The sequence below is a fragment of the Monodelphis domestica genome, chromosome 1, assembly GCF_027887165.1.
Source record: "Monodelphis domestica isolate mMonDom1 chromosome 1, mMonDom1.pri, whole genome shotgun sequence".
Taxonomy (NCBI): Eukaryota; Metazoa; Chordata; class Mammalia; order Didelphimorphia; family Didelphidae; genus Monodelphis; species Monodelphis domestica.
The window spans coordinates 310976351-310995441 of NC_077227.1; the positions used below are offsets into that span (position 1 = coordinate 310976351).

General features: G+C 33.9%; 1 protein-coding gene across 1 annotated transcript in view; it reads left to right on the forward strand.

Moving 5' to 3' along the window:
• FSTL4 (follistatin like 4) overlaps positions 1–19091 on the forward strand; it is an 857042-nt gene that overhangs the window by 253680 nt on the left and 584271 nt on the right. The gene's annotated exons all lie outside the window — the stretch shown is intronic.

The window sequence follows — 19091 nt, forward strand, 5'->3', positions numbered from 1 at the left end:
CTTTACAAAAATAAATTTATATAATAGAAGGTATCTATATGTGTTCTTTTGAAAAGCTTGCATACTTCTGTTGAATCTCAATATCAGCTGGTATATGGAAGAATGCCTGTATCTAACAACGACCACCACAAAACAACATAGATTTTAGAGAGATGCATAGAATTGCATACACGGTATCCTGTGCTTTTGAATTAATTTTTCCATAGCTGTTGCAATCCTTTGAAGAAATCATGCTGGAGTTGGTGAATACCATACAAACAAATAATTACCAATGTGCTCCTATTTTAGACCTAGACTATGAAGGTACAAATGCTATTTTCTAGTTCTCAATGCATATTTAACATATTAGGTTAATCATTTCTCAGCATAGTACTGTCAAGATAAGTTTAGGGTTGTGACTTTAAATCTAGATTTAATTGGTCACCAGGGAAAATCCCAAATAAAATACCCAAGTCAGTCTGGAAATTTATGGTAATTTAATTAATATAGAGGGAAGGAATTTAAGGAGAAGGAAGGAAGAGGATATAGGATTCCTCCTGCCTGGCCTGTGCCAGGGGAAGTTTAAAATCCCCGCCTCTAGGTCTCTGAAGAAGATTAGAGGCTTCTAAGGGAATAAAGTTGGAAAAGTAAAGGAGGAAACTCAGCCAGAAACTCACCACCAAACCGGACAAATAGCTTGTAGCCATGCTAAGATGCCAGAAGGCTCAACACATTGCTCTCCGCTAACTCTCCCCCGCCAATAAGGTGCCGGAGAGAGCAAAAATTCCAGATATATAGACCTTTCACCCTTGTGTCTCCTCCTCTAAATCTTCACATCTATCAATCATATCAAAGGCTTTTCTCTAGGACTGCCCATACTTTTAGTTCTTATCTTCTTTGATTTGATTATATCTTTAGAATTACTTAACACTTCTTTGTTAAGTTCACCTTTTGTGAGTTACTTGACCTTTTTGTGATTAATTTAATTTAACCTTTATAGTTACTTAATACCTTTTTGTATTAAGATCTAAAAACAGACTTAGCTTAAAGTTCTAGCTTCACTATAAAGTGAGAACTAAGTATCTTCATTGTTCAATCAGGAGATTACAACTTTATCTTCCCCTAAAGTATGGTCTAAGTAGGGTGGAGTAATTTAGAGTTCCCAAGACATTCCTGATTTTGTTAAACTATGTATCTTTATTGTTTCAAACAGGAAATAGCTAAATCCAATCTTCACAGTACATCCCAGCATCCTCCTTCTTTTCCCTTAGTTACAGAGGCAACTTAGTTAGGTGGGCAACTGTTTATGTCCAAGTTGATCATAATGATTAGTTAGAGATATAGACAACCACCTTCTTGTGCCAGTCAATCATCTCCTATTGAATTGGATTTCTAAAAGCACATTCTCTCTCTCTTTTCCATAGTAAAATCCATCATAGTCAATTAATGGTAAGGATATGGTATTTTCACAGTTACAAGGAGTATATTTTTCATATGTGTGTCAAAATAAAATAATTTCTTTGAAAATTGAATTTACTCATCTGTATGTTTACTTGTTTTCTCATAACAGTGTATAAAATCCTTGAAGGTAGGGACTGACTGATTTGTTTGGGTCTTATATTCTAAGTATTAAATAGAATGCCTACAATGAATTAGGCTCTTTATGAGTACTTCTTAAATTAAATTCAGCAACACAGAGAGGGAGAAGAAATTTGGGAATGTCCATTCCAGTTCTTTAGCACACAGCAAATTTATAGATTATAATTTAAAGATGGAAAGAACCATAGTAATCTATTTTAAATCTATTCTAACAAAACTAAGATCTAGAATTACAAAAAGAATTGCCTAAGGACATGCTGATAATATGTTTCAGAACTAGTATCTGAACCCAGCTCCTCTGACTGTAAATGATGCTTTTTCTATCAGTTCATCTCTGTAAAATTATTGGTTGAATTTCTGATCCTATACCTATGATAACATCAGTATTAGGCAATTCCCCCTTGAGTGATGCTGACCAATTACTCTTTTATATACTTTTTTCACTTGGGACACTGAGAATTTATTTACCCATGCATACCTAGATAACGAGTCAAAAACAGGACAAAACCCCCTATACTTCTTGATTCTGAGGGTGGACCCTGTCTCTACAATATGAGTTTGCCAAATTTTTGTTCTCAAGCAGCTTTTAAACTTTGAAAATTCAAGAATACCTTCCCTTCCTCAAAAGTTTTTGTGTTTGTTGATTATATTGATAGATATTTACCTGATTAGAAATAAAATTTCTATTACTCTCAAATAGTTATGACATTGTTGAAGCTCTGAAAGTTTTTCAGAGACTGCCAAGGGACCTTGGATCATGTGAAGCATTATCATAGAGCATGTTTCCTGTCTTGCTTTTTAGGATGCATTTTTGATAATACAGGATGACTTCCTGATCTTGTACCCAAGGTATTCCACAATCTGGCTCTATCAACTTTTTTTTTTTTTACTATTCCCTGTCTTCCTGTCCTGGTTTCTGTCAAACTGGACTATATGCCATTCTTCATCATAATTCTTCTCCCTTCTGACCTCTTTACTTTGAAGTACACTAGGCTGCCTTTTAAAATCACTTGCTCCACTCAAAGTTCAACATAGATGCCACCTCTTCAATGATCCTTTCAACTGGAAGTGACTCTTCTTTTCGCAAATGATCCTAATAGGAATCAACTTTGTGCATTTTCCTACTTTGTGCATTTTTCCTTACTGCCTAGTTGATCATATTTTTTTCTCTTTAGATTGTATGTCCCTTAAGAATAGGACTTTGCACAGTACAGAATGTAAAGAATAAGTCTAGAGAACTGATTTCCTTTTTATACTGTAATCATATCTTTCATAGGAACCTTAAGTCTGGAAGAATCTCTTATTGTATGAATGTAAGATATTTAATACTGTATTTGAACTTGAGCATACTCTCTAGTTACAGGTGTGCCTATATTTAACAGAATATGTCTTACTGGGAGATTTGAAGTTATAGCATTTTAGTAAGTAACATCATGTAACAGAATTTTGTTAAAGGAAAGAAATATCATTCTCAAGGATAGAGTGCTAAACAGGGTCAGGAAGTTTCAAATCCCTCCCAAGATACTTACTAGCTATATTATGCAAGGTAAGTCATTTAAACATTTTAAGCATCAGTTTCATTATTTGTAAAATGATAATAATAACACACTCATAAGGTTGTTGGGAGAATCAAATGTAATTACTTATGTAAAGCACTTTTCAAACATTAAAGTGATATAGAAATGCTATCTAATTATTATTATGAACAAATAAATATGGAAACATTCATTAAGTAACTACTATATGTGAGACATTTCACAAACACTCAAGGAAATAAATTGAAGAGTGAGATAAACCTTACCATCAATTTGCTTAAATTCCTAATTAGTGATTGTAATATACATATAGGAAAAATTATGGTCAATGAATGAAAGTTTGAACTGGGGAGACAGGGATACCAAGTGACGATAATCATTCCCTTTTTATTTAATTGATTCTACCAATATAATTATTGCTCTTAGAGCTAAATGGAAAAGTTGTAGAGAAGGGAGGAAATTAGAAGAAGGTAGAGTTAGGCAAGTTAGATTATAATATTCTCAGGTAGGCTCCAGTGTTTTAGTGGATTGTTGGATGAGTTGTGGTGGGTGGTTTGAGGTTTGAGGTTTGTCTTGGATAGAGTAAAGGTAAGTGAATTTGTTCTGATTCAGCAATAAGAATAGCTCAATTTCATTTAGGAGTACTATTGCAAGAGTAATTACGTCCCACATAGTGGCCATTAATAGTTGCTATTCCCAAAGGGAAAAAGGGATGCAGCAAATGGCAGATGGAAATTTAACTAAGTTGTCTTTCCTGATAAATGGCAGGATACAAATGGCATATACTGACTAGATAGTATTAAGGCATTTATTCTTAAATGTCTGCCAAAATCAAGACATAGCAGTTCCTCCTTCTCCCATAATCATTTTGCAAGTATTGAAGGATTATAGTATATTGGGTTTTTTTAATAAGGCTTGCCAGATTATCAGTTCCATCTTCTTTTCTTATACTTGATTAGTATCCACATTACTAAATTATTTTTATTATATTTTTAAATTTTTATTTAGAATATTTTTCCATGGTAACATGATTCATAATCCCCTTTCCTTCACCCTTCCAAAGCCAATAAGCAATTCTACTGGAATATATATATCATTGTTCAAAACTTATTTCTATGTTATTCATATTTGCATTAGAGTCCTTTAACATCAAAACCCTAATCACATCACTACCACACTATATGATCAAGTATATATTTTTCTAATGTACAATGTTCTCCTGGTTCTGCTCCTTTTGCCCTGCATTAATTCCTGGAGGTCATCCCAGTTCCCATGGAAATCCTCTATTTCATTATTCCTTTCAGCACAATTATATTCCATTACCAACATATACCGCAGTTTGTTCAGCCATTCCATAATCAATGGACACTCCCACATTTTCCAGTTTTTGCCACCACAAAGAGAACAGGTATAAATATTTTTGTACAAGTCTTTTTTCCTTATTATCTCTTTGAGGTACAAACCCAGCAGTGATGTGGCTGGGTCAAAGGGCATGCATTCATTTAAAGCCCTTTGAGCATAATTCCAAATATTCCTAAATATTTCATATTATCTAGAGTGATTTTAAATGGAGTTTCTCTTTCTAACTCCTGCTCTGAGTTTTTTTTTTTTTTGAAATATATAGAAATGCTGATGATTTATGTGGATTTATATTGTACTCTGCATCTTTACTAAAGTTGTTAATTATTTCCACTAGCCTTTTAGTTGATTTTCTGGGAGTCTTTAAGTAAGCCATCATATCATCTGCAAAGAGTGATAGTTTAGTCTCCTCATTGCCCATTTTAATCCCTTCAATTTCTTTTTCTTCTCTAATTGCTACTGCTAGTGTTTCTAGAACAATGTTAAATAATAGAAGTGATAATGGGCATCCTTGCTTCATTCCTGATCTTACCAAGAAGGCTTATAACTTGTCCCCATTGCAGATGATACTTGATGATGATTTTAAATATATGCTCTTTATTATTTTGAGGAAAGGCCCTTCTTTTCCTATACTTTCTAGTGTTTTCAATAGGCATGGGTTTTGTATTTTGTCAAAGGCTTTTTCTGCATCTATTAAGATAATCATGTGATTTTTGTTGGTTTGATTATTGATATAGTCAATTAAGTGCATGATTTTCCTAATATTAAACCATCCTTGCATTCCTGGTATAAACCCCACTTACTCATAGTGGATAATCCTCATGATCACTTGCTGAAATCTTTTTGCTAGTATTCTATTTTAGATTTTTGCATCTATATTCATTAAGGAGATTAGTCTGTAGTTTTCTTTCTCAGTTTTTGGTCCATGTTACTAGATTCTTAAGGAATCTCTTAGCTATCGCTCTCCTTTACATCTCATTGGGTAAATAGTAAGGAGTCAAGATGTTCTTATTCATTCCTATTGATACAAAAATCCTGGCCTTTGTCCTTATAAATCCTTATTAATGACAACCCATAGAATATGTCTAATTCCATGTATAAGAAGTCTAACTACAACCTTTGTCAGTATGGGGGGGGGGGATGAGTTTCAGATACATTTGAGAGCATGCAAAGTAAAAGCAATTAAATAAACTGTTTTTTCCTGTTTATTTTTTCATATTTAGCCTCTCCATCTGAATTAGAAAATCTTTCTTCTAAACTATTTTCAAAAGCCAAATTACTTTGTATTCAAGATTTGATAATGCATTGTTATAAAAGCTGTAGTAATACTTGTTGAATATGATTTTTCTTGACTTTTTTTTTAAGTTTCCTATATTACCTATTTATTTGTTTCAGATCATGGTGTTTTGCTACTTGTATTTGAGATTGATGAGTTATAGTTAATCAGTAATGGGAAAACTAACATGTGTGAAGTGTTTGTTAAGATAATTAACTTAAAAAAGAATAAATGGAAATTCTTTACCTTATTTAGTTATATTTGTATATATGTGCTGTTGGATTCTACAAAGTTACTTAGGAATCAAGGTCTCTCAAAGGAAGAGGTATTAGTTAATCCTTTCCACAGGAATTCCAGAAAATATAAAAGTCTTCTCCACAGAGAAATAAAAAATAGATTATTTTCTGAGATAAGGAGAATAGAGAATTACTGAATTGTGGGATATTATAGCATATAGCATTCCATTCTTAGATCATCTAACTGATGCAGTTTTTAAGTATGAAAAATTGGGGAAAAAATGAAGTCACTTTTTGAAGGTCACATATATACTTATGTACATATATATATATATATATGCATATATATATATATATGTAGCTTCTGTTAGAAATAAATTTAGATTTATTCTCTAGGGATTTACCTTTTCCTTTAGACTTTGAAATGTAGTAACCATGTTCATTCATAGTGACTACTTTCTCTACCATTCTATTCACTAAAGCCTTTCCTAGTAGTCTTGTTGATTTTTTTATAGGTATACAGCATATGCAACTTCCTACCTTTAACAGTTTTGTTCTAGGCTTAGATTCCTTATAAATACCCAAATCTGTAACCTAACGCCTGTATTTAAATTGAAGCAGATGGATCATTGATTTTTTTTTTAATCTGGAAGATATTATGCAAATCTTTTATTCTAGCTCCCTAATGTATAATTAAAAATCTCGAACCCTTGGAATCCATCTTGCAAAACTCTTTTTCATTACCCAGCATCCCTTTCCTTATTATCCCCAAGTTGCATGCTTACATTGTTTGTATATAAGTTTCTGTAACTCCACCTGCTCTCTCTCTTCTCTCCCAGCTGTAGTTGTTAGCTCTCTTTTTACTCTTTTTATTTTAATTATTATTAATAAATCTTATAAAATATAATATTTGGAGTTATTGCATATTAATTTAAGCTTACACTGATTGTTATAGATGAATTGCATTGGAAATGAAGAAATGTAAATAAAGAAAACCTTCTGGTGATAATTCTCCCTAATTTTAGGGAATCTGGTCCTTCTGTGACAGATAGAAATCCCTCATAAAATACCTAGTAGATTTTCCAGGTTAATCTAGATTTGGGGGTCCTTTTATACTGACCTTACTCAGGCCCTGTGCTCACAGCCTACTTCCCTCCCCTCCCATCCTTGAAACTTGTTCAACTTCTTAGGAAAATGAAGGGATTTTAGGAACTTGATATTCAAGTTACAGTATGTGACTTATTTTCACATCATGACTGTCCTAAAACAACCTTCTGGACTAGATTTCCCTGTGTAGGTTGTCTGAAGTTGCACCCACAATAGAGTTCAAGTTCTCATTGGATATGTTCTCACAAAGGTCTTCATACACATCCTGGACCTACAGACCTCATTCTTAAATGTAACTGACCCTCTTTCAATAACTGCCATTTCTCATCATTTTAATTCAATCCGTTTCTCTTCTCTACTCACATATTCATTGGTCCTGTTAAATTTTAGTTTTCTTCCCTTGAGAATCACTTTTTTACATCCATGGAACCAACATTAACTGTTATTTCGGCTATAAGCCTACCTTTAAGCACACACATTCTTTCCTTACCTTTAATCCCATCTTGAGATTTCTGCAATCATGCCTCTTAGAAGGCATGATTTACCTTTATGTCTGTCTTTGCTCCTTCCTTCCCACCCCCCCAGAATGTGTCTAATACATTACAATTTTTTATGTTTTATTTAAAGCATCATGCTTTGCGGGTAAGAAGCTATGTAGCCCTATGACTGGTCAGTCACTTGACCTTTTGCTCACATTTTCAGGTGTGATCTATGTTCAGAAAAAAAAAAATTTTTTACTTCTATTTTTTCTTCTATTTACTTCTACTGGCATAGCTATCCAGAACCCAGGATTATCTCTATAATAATTTGAGCTTTTGAAGGAGAAATAATATGTGACCCTGATAGTTATTGGTATGACAGCTTTAGTCAATGTTGCACTTCCTAATGGGTTGTGCATTGTATTTAAGACCAAATCTCTTAAATAAAGAGGGAGAGACTTGTGAGTCTGGAAGTATTTGCAGGTAGACTCATTTGACTGTTTAATACACAGTGTTTGAAATGCTAGTAAGGTTCTTACAAAAAATAGTTTCACAAGTCAATTTGAATATAAATGATTCTTCCTTTAGTTCCCATCAAAAGTTCCTTTAGGCCATATGTTTCTTCTCTTTAAGCCAGAAAGGACAAAAAAAAAAGGGAAGGGGGAACTACACTGAAGTAATTTTAAAGTTAATGGATAGAATGTTGAAAAACAAAGAACCTTTGAAATTAAAAATCCCTTCAACTCTCCATGGTTATTTGGAATTGGACCACTGGGAGGAAAACTTTGTAAAGAGCTGTAATCAGTTAGCCAGATTGTTCAAATTGAATAATAACTCTCATAAGAATTTCTTTGTCATAACCCTGTTAGACATGGAATTTGTTGACATAGAACCATGGTCCTTCAATGAAAAGGACCTTGAACTTAACCTGATTTCAGCTTCTCTCATTGCTATATACAACCTGTGTTAACTTAGACAAATGAATTTTTCCTTAACTATCAAAGAGAATTAGATTAGTTGGATTCTAAATTTCCAGCCACCTCCAGATTCTACACTGGAATTATATGTAATCTGGTGGTACTCCCCAAATCACTATCTATATCTGTGAAATATATTCAAAACGTATTCCCAAAGCAGTTTTCTATTTAAATGATTCTTCTAAGATCATCTTCAAGTTTGTTTTTTTGTTTTAAAATTAGAAATGGCTAAGTTATTATGTTAATAACATTTCTGATTAAGTTACTTATCTTTATCTTAAGGTGTCTCCCTATGACCTCAGGGATTAAAAAGGAAATCCATTGTTTTACATTTAAAGTCCTTCACAACACTATAGATTTTGATGTATAGCCTTATTTTTTTTTCTTCAATTTACTTTCTATTCTCTGTAGACAAATGGGCTTCTTTAAAGCTCTTCTAGGACAATAGGCCATCTCTGATCTCTGATTCTCTGCACTCTATCTCCCATCCCCAGGTGTATAAAGTATCCTCTCCTCAACTGGGGCCCTTGAAACCTTGTGCTTTGTGAAATCTTCATTTTTCTTTTTTTAAACCTTTACCTTCTGTATTGGAACTGTATTGGACCTCCCATCTCTAGGCCTAGCTCTCAATCCACTCAGTCACCTAGCTGCCCCTATGTGAAATTTCTCTTTGCAGTGCCTGGCACTTAATTTATTATTTATGCATTTATTTGTCTATCTTCCTATTTCTTTTTTTTTCTGTGTTTCTATCTTGTCTGTTTATCTTCATTTCAAAAAATCATCTCTCTATACCTATCTTAATGTTCCAATATCTTTCCCACAAAATTTCTTTTTTTTTACATTTTTATATGTTCATTGGTAGACTAGCTTTGATATCACATTTAGATTAAATAATTTAACTGTGTAAGATACCATGCAGTGAAATAGAGCATCTAATATGTACCTAACATTTTTTTTCTGTAATCTGTAAACATTTTTTCATTAATCAGGTAAGTCTTAGTCATACCCTCAGAAATTTGTTTGAAACTATATCAAGACAAAAGAGATTCCTGGAGTTAGAGTTTGAGTACCTCAAGGGTACTCTAAAATAAAAAAAAGAGAAAATTAGGAGAATCATTGACTCTGTAGACATTGTAGAGCAGTAAACGCTTGTGCCTGCTTCCCTTGGGACATCTCTGGTCAGAAGGTAAAGGATGGGTGGTAGAAAGACTTCCAGATTAGCCATTAAGGAAATGGGCCCATGTTGTCTATCTCTGCCCTTCCCACCTGGCTCTTTTCCATCATGTCCCTTTTCTAGTACTTTTCCTTCCCTTCTCAGTTTTTTATTGTGTGCTTTCTCCCCTCATTAGATTTTGAGTTTTTGGGGGGTTGAGAATCTCTTTTTTTGTATCCCAGAGCTTAGCATTGCCTGAACCACATAAAGAGTTTCTTAATACATGTTTATAAAGTGACCCAAATTGGTGAAGGGAACTCCTGAAAACAGCCTCTTTTCAAAACTTCCATTCCAGTTCTGCTCAGAACCCAACTTCTTCCTAAATATTAAGTATTCTCCAAATTGATTGTTCAGTATTTGGGATGTTTTATTATGAAATAAACTTCCTATAGCAGAAGAGAGAGATTCTTGGAGAGTTAAATGCATTTTGTTACTGCCCTAAAATTAACCTGAAATAATAATTATAATATCTTTTTACATAATTGCATGTTATCCTCCTTAATGAAATCTATGTTTCTTGAGACTATTACATTTCTTACTTTGTATTCCCATTGTCACACATGGCATAGTGGGTAAAGAGATTTCCTGAAAGTCAAATGTAGTTGTGCTCAAGTATTACCTATGCCAAAATACTTGCTGTGTGACCTTGATTAAGTCTGTTACCTCTTAGTCTTTCAAGAAAGTATCCTATATTAAACATTTATAGAATATTTATTATGAGCCAGGTTCCTAACTAAATACTAAAATTGTTTTCTCATTGGATTCTCACAACAACCTTTGGAGGTGGGTTCTGTTATTATCCTCATTTCACAGATGAAGAAACTGAAGAAAACAAATAAAGTGACTGACATAAGGTCACAGAGGTAGGAAGGATCTGAAGTCACATTTGAACTCAAGTTTTTCTCACAACAGGCCAGCTGCACCAACTCTTAGCCTAAAGATGCAGAGACAGTGCTAACTTCTACTGGTAGAGAGAGTTTTCTATTCCAGTAGTTCCTCTGTTAATGAATGTTTTATGTTAGTCCCTACCCCAATGTCTGGCATAGTGCTTGGCACATATTAGAAACTTCATCAATGTTTGTTGATTAATAATGGGTCTTTATAGATACTTGCAATCCCTTTTTACACCCTGCACACAGCTGTTCCTCCTTGAGATACTCTCAGCTGTTGACTTTATTCTTTACTCCTCTTCCACTAAAAGCATGGGTGAATGCAAAATCGTGGCTTTAGAGTTGAATTACTGGATACCTTTCTTCATTGTGTTTTTCTTTTGTATATTTTTGTATATATTTCTTTGTATATTTCAAAAATCCATTAGCTTTCTCAGGCTTTTAAATTTTTCTCATTCAATTCATTCCTAGAGCATCATCTTTTTCTTTCAAAGGACACACCTACTTTTTCAACTTTCTGCAACTGCTTCTCATCTTTTTTTCTCTCAGTACCACCCTCCTCCCCACCCACACACATATCTTCTATCTTTGATGACTTTTAAGTTTTGTTCCTGACTTTTTCCTGTGTTAACTACTCCATGGACATTCTCAGTGTTCTCTCCTTTTCCTATTCCTATATTGCATTCTTCATTCTATACATCATTCTTTCTGTAGACCTTGCAGACCTCTTTATACAATGGTATTCTCTAATCTTTTCCATCCTTTTGGTTGTTATCAGTTTTATTTTGTTAAGTCAGCCCTGCATTTATTTCTTCTTAGATTTCCTATGTTCCTCATTCTTACAGTCATGCATATTGAAACCCAGGGCTGTACTCTCTTCATCTGAAACACTTTTCCTTCTCCTATTACATCTGTGGTGAGATGGGTATCCATCTAATATTCTGGGGACTTCATGGGGAAAGGTCTTGACAACTACCCTCTCTATTTCATTTCTGTTCATTCAAGTTACTCTTCTCTTCAATGGCTGAGTAGAGTTGCAAAAACATAGAATTCTAACTTTGTCCTCCTATTCTCGCAAGATTTATTCTATGTATTCTCCACATAGTCATCATAAATGCATCTCCTAGTTTCTTCCCATTGATATTCCAGGATCTATGTCCTTCCTTATCAATACCTCAGTTTTCTTCTGGACACAAGGGAGCCTTCTTTCTATATATGCTGTCACCATTATTTAGAATTTTAGCTTTTTGCATTGCTATTAATATCCTCCAGAACTTTGTATTGAAGTTTTTTAGCACATAGTAAGAACTTGATCAATTTTTATTTTCCAATTTTATCCCTTTCTCATTGAATTTTCAAACTTAGAATCTAGTTTAAAAGGATGAATCATAATGGATATTTCACCACTACCATTTCTCATCTGATTAGCCGATTCTAATGCAATTTAAAATGTTCAGCTTTTCTCTTTTTTTTCTTTTTTTTCCTTTTTTTTTAATTTCAATTTTTAAAAAATATTTTTTAGCCAATTTAGAACACTATTCCTTGATTACTAGAATCATATTATTTCCCTCCACTGGGTATTACATGTGTCCTTGATCAGAACCTATTTCCATGTTGTTGATGTTTGCACTAGGATGATTATTTAGATTCTATATCCCCAATCATATCCCCATCGACCCATGCAATAAAGCAGTTGTTTTTCTTCTGTGTTTCTAATTCCACAGTTTTTCCTCTGAATGTGGATAGTGTTCTTTCTCATAGATCCCTCTGAGTCATTCAGGATCACTGCATTGCCATTAATAGAGAACTACATTACATTCGATTGTACCACAGTGTATCAGTCTCTTTATACAATTTTCTCCTGGTTATGCTCCTTTCACTCTGCATCAGTTCCTGGAGGTCATTCCAGTTCAAATGGAATTCCTCTAGTTTATTATTCCTTTGAGCACAATAGTAATCCATCACCAACATATACTACAATTTGTTCAACTATTCCCCAATTGAAGGGTATCCCTTAATTTTCCAATTTTATGCCACCACAAAGAGCGCAGCTATAAAAATTCTTGAAAAGACTTTTTCCTTATTATCTCTTTGGGGTACAAGCCCAGCAGTGCTATGGCTGGATCAAAGGGCTGACAGTCTTTGAGTGCCCCTTTGAGCATAGTTCCAAATTGCCTTCCAGAATGTTTTGATCAATTCACAACTCCACCAGTAATGCATTAATGTCCCAACTTTGCCACATCCCCTTCAATATTCATTACTTTCCTTTGCCAATTTGTTAGTCAATCTGCTAGGTGTGAGGTGATACCTCAGAGTTCTTTTGATTTGCATCTCTCTGATTATAAGAGATTTAGAAGACTTTTTCATGTGCTTATTAATACTTTTTATTTCTTTAACTGAATATTGCTTATTCGTGTCCCTTCCCCATTTGAACAATTGATTTAGATCTGTATGAATTTGAGTAATTAGACCTTTGTCAGAGGTTTTTGTTATGAAAATTGTTTCCCAATTTGTTGCTTCCCTTCTAATTTTTGTTGCATTGCTTTTGTTTGTACAAAACCTTTTTAATTTGATGTAATCAAAATTATTGATTTTACATTTTGTGATTTTTTTTCTAGCTCTTGCTGGTTTTAAAATTTTTCCTTTCCCAAAGATCTGACACGTATTCTATTCTGTGTTCACCTAATGTGCTTATAGTTTCCTTCTTTATATTCAAGTCATTCACCCATCTTGAGTTTATCTTGGTGTAGAGTGTGACATGTTGATCCAAATCTAATCTCTCCCATACTGTCTTCCAATTTTCCCAACAGTTTTATGAAATAAAATTTTTATTAAATACTGGGTTTTGGTCCCAAAATCTGGCATCTTTGGGCTTCTCATAGACCATCTTGCTGAGGTCACTTACCCCAAGTCTATGCCATTGATCCTCATTTCTGTCTCTTAGCCAGTACCAAATTATTTTGATGACCACTGCTTTATAGTATAGTTTGAGATCTGGAAGTGCAAGGCCTCCTTCCTTCACATTTTTTTTTTCATGATTTCCCTGGATATCCTGGATCTTTTGTTCTTCCAAATGAACTTTGTTATGATTTTTTTCTAATTCAGTAAAAAAGTTTTTTGATAGTTCATTGGGTATGGCACTAATTAAGTAAATTAATTTGGGTAGGATTTTAATTTTTATTATGTTACCGCATCCTACCCATGAGGAATCAATGTTTCTCCAATTCCTTAGATCGACTTTTAATTGTGTGGAGAGTGTTTTGTAGTTGTGTTCATATAGTTCCTATGTTTGTCTCAGGAGATAGATTCCTAAATATATTATGTTGTCTAGGGTGATTTTAAATTGAATTTCTCTTTCTAATTCTAGCTGTACAGATGTGTTGGAAATATATAGAAATGCTAATGACATATGTGGGTTTATTTTAAATCCTTCAAATTTGCTAAAGTTGTTAATTATTTCCACTATGTTTTTAGTTGATTCTCTAGGATTCTTTAAGTAGACCATCATATCATTTACAAAAAGTGATAACTTGGTCTCCTCATTGTCTATTTAATACCTTCAATTTCTTTTTCTTCTCTAATTGCTACTGCTAGTGTTTCTAATACAATGTTAAATAATAGAGGTGATAATGGGCATCCTTCTTTCACTCCTGATCTGATTGGGAAGGCTACTAGTTTATCCCTACTGCAGATGGTGTTTGCTGCTGGTTTTAGATAGATACTGTTTATTATTTTTAGGAAAGGCCCTTCTATTCCTATACTTTCTAGTGTTTTCAATAGGAATGGGTGTTGTATTTTGTCAAAGGTTTTTTTAGCATCTATTGAGATAATTATGTGATTTTTGTTGGTTTGCTTGTTGATATGGTCAATTATGTGAATAGTTTTCCTAATATTGAACCATCCTTACATTCCTGATATGAATACTACCTGGTCATAATGAATAACCCTCGTGATCACTTGCTGGTATCTTTTTGCTGTATCCTATTTAAGATTTTTGCATCTATATTCATTAATAAGATTGTTCTATAGTTTTCTGTCTCTGTTTTTGACCTGCCTGGCTTTGGAATCAGTACCATATTTGTGTCATAAAAGAAATTTGGCACAACTCCTTCTTTGCTTATTCTGTCAAATAGTTTGTATAATATTGTGATTAGTTGTTCTTTGAATGTTTGATAGAATTCATTTGTGAATCCATCTGGTCCTGGGGATTTTTTCTTAGGGAGTTCTTTGATGGCTTGTTCAAGTTCTTTTTCTGGTATGGGGTTATTTAGGTAGTCTATTTCTTCCTCTGTTAGTCTAGGCAATTTATATTTTTGTAAATATTCATCTATATCACCTAGATTGCCATAGTTGTTGCCATATAATTGGGCATAATTGTTTTTAATGACTGCCTTAATTTCCTCTTCATTAGAGTTGAGGTCTCCTTTTTCATTTTGGATACCGTCATTTGGTTTTCTATTTTCCTTTTCTTAATTAGATTGACCAGTACTTTGTCAATTTTATTTGTTTTTTTCAAAGTACCAGTTTCTAGTCTTATTTATTAAATAAATAGTTCTTTAATTTTTAATTTTATTAATTTTTCCTTTGATTTTTAGGATCTCTAATTTAGTCTTCATCTGAGGATTTTTAATTTGTTCACTTTCTAGTTTTTTTAATTTGCATGCCCAATTCATTGACCTCTGTCCTCCCTAAATTGTTAATATATGAACTCAAGGATATAAATTTCCCCCTGAGTACTGCTTTGGCTACATCTCATAGATTTTGAAAGTATATTTCATCATTGTCATTTTCTTCAATGAAATTATTAATTGTTTCTATGATTTGTTCTTTAACCAATTTTGGAGAATCATATTGTTTAATTTTCAATTAATTTTTTATCTGCCTCTCTATGTACCCTTACTAATTACTACTTTCATTGAATTGTGGTCTGCGACAGTTGCATTTATTATTTCTGCTTTTTTGCACTTGTTTGCAATGTTTTTATGCCCTAGTACATGGTCAGTCTTTGTGAATGTACCATATGCTGCTGAAAAGAAGGTGTATTCCTTTTTGTCGCTTTTTATTTTTCTCCATATATCTACTAACTCTAATTTTTCTAAGATTTCATTCACTTCTCTTACCTCTTTCTTATTTATTTTTTGGTTTGATTTCTCTAATTCAGATAGAGGAATGTTCAAGTCTCCCACTAGAATAGTTTTTCTATCTATTTCATCCTTGAGTCCCCTAGTTTCTCCTTTAGAAATTTGAATGCTATTCCATTTGGTATATACATGTTGAGTACTGATATTTCCTCATTGTCTATATTGCCTTTTATCAGGATGAATTACCTTCCTTATCTCTTTTAACTAGACCTATTTTTACTTTGGCTTAGTCAGATGTCCTGATTTTGACTCCTGCCTTCTTTATATCAGTTGATGCCCAATATTTTTGGCTCCATCCTCTCACTTTTATCCTATGTGTGTCTACCTTCCTCATTTCTTGTAGACAACATATAGTAGGGTTTTAGTTTCTAATATTCTCTGCTATTTGCTTGGCCTTTATGGGTAAATTCATACCATTTACATACCAGCTATGTATTTCCCAGCATTTCTATTTCCACTCCTACTACTCCTGCCCTTTCTTCTTTAACTATTTCCTTCTACACTAGTGTTTTGTTTTTAATTGGTCCCCCTAATTCCCACCCTTATTCTACTTCTCTTTCTACCCCGCTCCCTTATTATTCCCCTCTTATTTTCTTTACAGTCTTTATAACTACCCACCCCCAACCTCTCCCTTGTCTGTATTGCTTCCATACCCACTAGTCTGTTTGTTAACCTTCTACTTCCCTATAGGGAACAAATCAGTTCTTTGCCCCAATATATTTGATTGTTCTTCCCTCTTTGAGCCAATTTCAATGCACGTAGGAGTTGAGTATTTCCTATCTCCAACTCTTTACCCTTCCATTATATTGATGTTCTTTCCCCCTCCCACCATACGCTACTTTGTGACAGATAAATTTACCCCATTGTGTTTCTTTTCCCATTTCTCTTTGTATTTACCTCTTTTTAAAAAATTCTACTTGTATATATACATATATACACACACATATATATGTATTTATGCATACATGTATCTATATACATATTTTTGTCTTGGCATTTTATCCTATACAGTGTGTCAGTGTTCCCTCTAAGTATAATTCTTCTCGCTACCAAGGTGATAATAACAATTTTTAAGAGTTACCAATGACCTCTTTTCTTATAGGGATACATATCATTTTAACTCATTGGGGCTCTTTAAAAAAAGAGGGTTTTTATTTTGTTTTGTTTTATTTTCCTCTTTTCCCTATTTCTTCATTACCTTTTGATGATTCTTTTGAGAATATATTCAGTTTTGCTGGGTAGTTGATTCTTGGTTGTAGACCTAGTTCCCTTTTCTTCCAGAATATCATATTCCATGCCTTTTGGTCCTTCAGTGTAGATGCAGCCAGATCCTGTGTTATTCTCACTATAGTTCCATGGTTTCTAAATGACTTCTTCTTAGCAGCTTGTAATATTTTTTCCTTGGTATGATAGTTCTTGAATTTGACTATAACAATTCTGGGTGTTGTCAGTTGGGGATTAAGTACAGGAGGTGATCTGTGGATTCTTTCAATCTCCACTTTTCCCTCTTTTTGTAGAATATTAGGGCAGTTTTCTTGGATAATTTCCTGTAGTATTATGTCCAGACTTTTTCATTTGTCATCGCCTTCCAGTAGACGAATGATTCTTAACTTGTCTCTCCTGGAATGATTTTCTAAATCTTTTGTTTTGTAAATGAGATGGTTCATATTTTCCTCAATTTTTTCATTCTTTTGATTTTATTTTATAGTGTCCTGCTGCCTTGTGAAATCACTTGCTTCTAATTGTTGTATTCTGGATTTTAAAGACTGGATTTCATCCCTGGCTTTTTGGTCATCCTTCTCCTTCTGGTCTGATTTTCTTTGGAGGTCATTTTTCATCTTCTTTGCCTAATCTTTCATTTTCTTTGCCTCATCTTTTATCTCCTTTGCCTCATTTTCAAGATGATTAATTTTGGCTTTCAAGACACTGTTTTCGGTTTCCAAATGACTTATCTTACTTTTAAAATTCTTTTCCTAGTTGTCTTAAGCCTCTCTTATTTTTTTTTTTGAATTTTATTTTGAGTTCTTCCAAAGCCTATATCCAATTCATGGGGTTTTCTTTCTTTCTTTCTTTCTTTCTTTCTTTCTTTCTTTTTCTTTCTTTCTTTCTTTCTTTCTTTCTTTCTTTCTTTCTTTCTTTCTTTCTTTCTTTCTTTCTTTCTTTCTTTCTTTCTTTCTTTCTTTCTTTCTTTCTTTCTTTCTTTCTTTCTTTCTTTCTTCCTTCCTTCCTTCCTTCCTTCCTTCCTTCTTTTTCTTGGTGTTCCTTCATCCTTCTCTGTTCTATTTGCTCTTTGTTCATTGTCTGGATAGAAGCTGTTGATTGTAATTTCTCCATTTTTTTCTTTTTCTATTGTTTGCTCATATTTACTCCTTCTTTACTCCCTGTAGTTGCCTGTGCTCTTGCTCCTCTCATTTTGTGTTGGATCTGCGGTTTGGGATTTTTCTGTCAGCCTTCACCTTTAAAGCTTAGTCAGCAAATCTCTTAGTGCAATCAGTGGGAGACGGGTATTGGAGCTTGGGCTTCCCTACCCTCTTAAGGCTTTGATGAGATTAAGCTCAGCTGAGTTGCAGAGCTGGATGTGCCCTGAGGCCAAAACCTTGGGAAGGGGGGGGGCAATATGGAGTGTCTCCTCTGCTACAACTAGGCTGCCTGTTCTGTGCTTCTTCTCCAACTGCTTCCCTACTGCCTGTGTTCAATGCTCTGAGCCTAGCACAGCTTTGCCCTCAAGGAACTCCCTCCAGACCAGCACCTTTGCCCACCCAGGTGTTCCAGACACTGCTGGAGGCTTAGTATTCTAGGTGGGGGAGGGGTGCTGGGATCTTCCTTCTGCCTTCCCCTTTAACCCAGAGTGTTCTTGAATTCAGGCTTTTTGAGATATGTATTTTTTTTAAGTTGAGTCCAGCAGGAGGATTCCTTGGCTCTGTCCTGTTGTTAGTTCTGGTTTTCAGTCCTCTAGGGGAATTTAGCTATTAGTCAATATGGAAGGGCCTTAAGAGGTCTGAACTTTCACTGCCTCTAAGCTGCCATCTTGACTCCCTACATCCTGCTTTTCTCATAAGGCTGTGACTTAATTAACTATGCCTGTGGGTTAGTCAAGTTCCCATTGTTAAAAACTTAGGACTGAAATGACTTTAAATTTGGGTCTGAGTGATTCTGTTCTCAAATCTTCTCCCATATCCCATCACAATTTTCCAGAAATTCACAATATTACATGTAACTAACTTCTTGAATCATTAGTTAGCTAGATGGCATTGGGATCAATAGTATACAACCTATTGAACCATTGTTCTGCAATTGCTA